The 2,680-nt window shown below is 50.9% G+C and overlaps 8 non-coding genes and 1 pseudogene across 8 annotated transcripts; all 9 read right to left on the reverse strand.

Annotated features, from left to right (window-relative positions):
* Positions 1-52: 52 nt before the first annotated feature.
* On the reverse strand, positions 53-171 carry LOC111475644. Its single transcript, XR_002716622.1, has one exon. It is a non-coding gene; the product is annotated as a 5S ribosomal RNA (ribosomal RNA).
* Positions 172-617: 446 nt separating this feature from the next.
* On the reverse strand, positions 618-736 carry LOC111475646. The gene has a single exon (XR_002716623.1). It is a non-coding gene; the product is annotated as a 5S ribosomal RNA (ribosomal RNA).
* A 124-nt stretch (positions 737-860) lies between these two features.
* LOC111475649 lies at positions 861-979 on the reverse strand. The gene has a single exon (XR_002716626.1). It is a non-coding gene; the product is annotated as a 5S ribosomal RNA (ribosomal RNA).
* A 133-nt stretch (positions 980-1,112) lies between these two features.
* On the reverse strand, positions 1,113-1,231 carry LOC111475641. Its single transcript, XR_002716619.1, has one exon. It is a non-coding gene; the product is annotated as a 5S ribosomal RNA (ribosomal RNA).
* Positions 1,232-1,353: 122 nt separating this feature from the next.
* Positions 1,354-1,470, reverse strand: LOC111475645 (annotated as a pseudogene).
* A 135-nt stretch (positions 1,471-1,605) lies between these two features.
* LOC111475642 lies at positions 1,606-1,724 on the reverse strand. The gene has a single exon (XR_002716620.1). It is a non-coding gene; the product is annotated as a 5S ribosomal RNA (ribosomal RNA).
* A 135-nt stretch (positions 1,725-1,859) lies between these two features.
* LOC111475647 lies at positions 1,860-1,978 on the reverse strand. Its single transcript, XR_002716624.1, has one exon. It is a non-coding gene; the product is annotated as a 5S ribosomal RNA (ribosomal RNA).
* A 203-nt stretch (positions 1,979-2,181) lies between these two features.
* Positions 2,182-2,300, reverse strand: LOC111475648. The gene has a single exon (XR_002716625.1). It is a non-coding gene; the product is annotated as a 5S ribosomal RNA (ribosomal RNA).
* Positions 2,301-2,435: 135 nt separating this feature from the next.
* On the reverse strand, positions 2,436-2,554 carry LOC111475643. Its single transcript, XR_002716621.1, has one exon. It is a non-coding gene; the product is annotated as a 5S ribosomal RNA (ribosomal RNA).
* Between the last annotated feature and the right edge of the window lie 126 nt (positions 2,555-2,680).

Raw genomic sequence — 2,680 nt, forward strand, 5'->3', positions numbered from 1 at the left:
CTCATTTGTAGAGAAAGGAAGAAAAGAACTGGGAGAAATTGAAAGAAAAAAAGGGGTGCAACACGAGGACTTCCCAAGTGGTCACCCAACTCAGTACTACTCTCGCCCAAGCACACTTAACTGCGGAATTTTGATGGGATCCGGTGCATTAGTGCTGGTATGATCGCACCCAACATGCCATGCGCACAAAATCGGATTTAACGCATGCGGGGCGGCATGATCGAAACGCGATGGGCGTGAGCGGGGGAGGTTCTCATTTGTAGAGAAAGGAAGAAAAGAACTGGGAGAAATTGAAAGAAAAAAAGGGTTGCAACACGAGGACTTCCCAAGTGGTCACCCAACTCAGTACTACTCTCGCCCAAGCACACTTAACTGCGGAGTTCTGTGGTCACCCAATTTAGTACTACTCTCGCCCAAGCACGCTTAACTGCGGAGTTCTGATGGGATCCGGTGCATTAGTGCTGGTATGATCGCACCCGACATGCCATGCGCACAAAATCGGATTTAACGCATGCGGGGCGGCATGATCGAAACGCGATGGGCGTGAGCGGGGGAGGTTCTCATTTGTAGAGAAAGGAAGAAAAGAACTGGGAGAAATTGAAATTGAAAGAAAAAAAGGGGTGCAACACGAGGACTTCCCAAGTGGTCACCCAACTTAGTACTACTCTCGCCCAAGCACGCTTAACTGCGGAGTTCTGATGGGATCCGGTGCATTAGTGCTGGTATGATCGCACCCGAGTTACTGTGCGCATAAAATCGGATTTAACGCATGCGGGGCGGCATGATCGAAACGCGATGGGCGTGAGCGGGGGAGGTTCTCATTTGTAGAGAAAGGAAGAGGAGAAATTGAAAGAAAAAAAGGGTTGCAACACGAGGACTTCCCAAGTGGTCACCTAACTTAGTACTACTCTCGCCCAAGCACGCTTAACTGCGGAGTTCTGATGGGATCCGGTGCATTAGTGCTGGTATGATCGCACCCGATATGCCATGCGCACAAAATCGGATTTAACGCATGTGGGGCGGCAAGATCGAAACGCGATGGGCGTGAGCGGGGGAGGATCTCATTTGTAGAGAAAGGAAGAAAAGAACTGGGAGAAATTGAAAGAAAAAAAGGGGTGCAACACGAGGACTTCCCAAGTGGTCACCCAACTTAGTACTACTCTCGCCCAAGCACGCTTAACTGCGGAGTTCTGATGGGATCCGGTGCTTTAGTGCTGGTATGATCGCACCCGACATGCCATGCGCACAAAATCGGATTTAACGCATGCGGGGCGGCATGATCGAAACGCGATAGGCGTGAGCGGGGGAGGGGTTCTCATTTGTAGAGAAAGGAAGAAAAGAACTGGGAGAAATTGAAAGAAAAAAAGGGGTGCTAAGTGGTCACCCAACTTAGTACTACTCTCGCCCAAGCACGCTTAACTACGGAGTTCTGATGGGATCCGGTGCATTAGTGCTGGTATGATCGCACCCGACATGCCATGCGCACAAAATCGGATTTAACGCATGCGGGGCGGCATGATCGAAACGCGATGGGCGTGAGCGGGGGAGGGGTTCTCATTTGTAGAGAAAGGAAGAAAAGAACTGGGAGAAATTGAAAGAAAAACAGGGGTGCAACACGAGGACTTCCCAAGTTGTCACCCAACTTAGTACTACTCTCGCCCAAGCACGCTTAGCTGCGGAGTTCTGATGGGATCCGGTGCATTAGTGCTGGTATGATCGCACCCGACATGCCATGCGCACAAAATCGGATTTAACGCATGCGGGGCGGCATGATCGAAACGCGATGGGCGTGAGCGGGGGAGGGGTTCTCATTTGTAGAGAAAGGAAGAAAAGAACTGGGAGAAATTGAAAGAAAAAAAGGGGTGCAACACGAGGACTTCCCAAGTGGTCACCCAACTTAGTACTACTCTCGCCCAAGCACGCTTAACTGCGGAGTTCTGATGGGATCCGGTGCATTAGTGCTGGTATGATCGCACCGACATGCCATGCGCACAAAATCGGATTTAACGCATGCGGGGCGGCATGATCGAAACGCGATGGGCGTGAGCGGGGGAGGTTCTCATTTGTAGAGAAAGGAAGAAAAGAACTGGGAGAAATTGAAATTGAAAGAAAAAAAGGGGTGCAACACGAGGACTTCCCAAGTGGTCACCCAACTTAGTACTACTCAAGCCCAAGCACGCAGGGGTGCAACACGAGGACTTCCCAAGTGGTCACCCAACTTAGTACTACTCAAGCCCAAGCACGCTTAACTGCGGAGTTCTGATGGGATCCGGTGCATTAGTGCTGGTATGATCGCACCCGACATGCCATGCGCACAAAATCGGATTTAACGCATGCGGGGCGGCATGATCGAAACGCGATGGGCGTGAGCGGGGGAGGGGTTCTCATTTGTAGAGAAAGGAAGAAAAGAACTGGGAGAAATTGAAAGAAAAAAAGGGGTGCAACACGAGGACTTCCCAAGTGGTCACCCAACTTAGTACTACTCTCGCCCAAGCACGCCTAACTGCGGAGTTCTGATGGGATCCAGTGCATTAGTGCTGGTATGATCGCACACGACATGCTATGCGCACAAAATCGGATTTAACGCATGCGGGGCGGCATGATCGAAACGCGATGGGCGTGAGCGGGGGAGGGGTTCTCATTTGTAGAGAAAGGAAGAAAAGAACTGGGAGAAATTGAA

Source organism: Cucurbita maxima, unplaced genomic scaffold, assembly GCF_002738345.1.
Source record: "Cucurbita maxima cultivar Rimu unplaced genomic scaffold, Cmax_1.0 Cma_Scf02232, whole genome shotgun sequence".
NCBI lineage: Eukaryota > Viridiplantae > Streptophyta > Magnoliopsida > Cucurbitales > Cucurbitaceae > Cucurbita > Cucurbita maxima.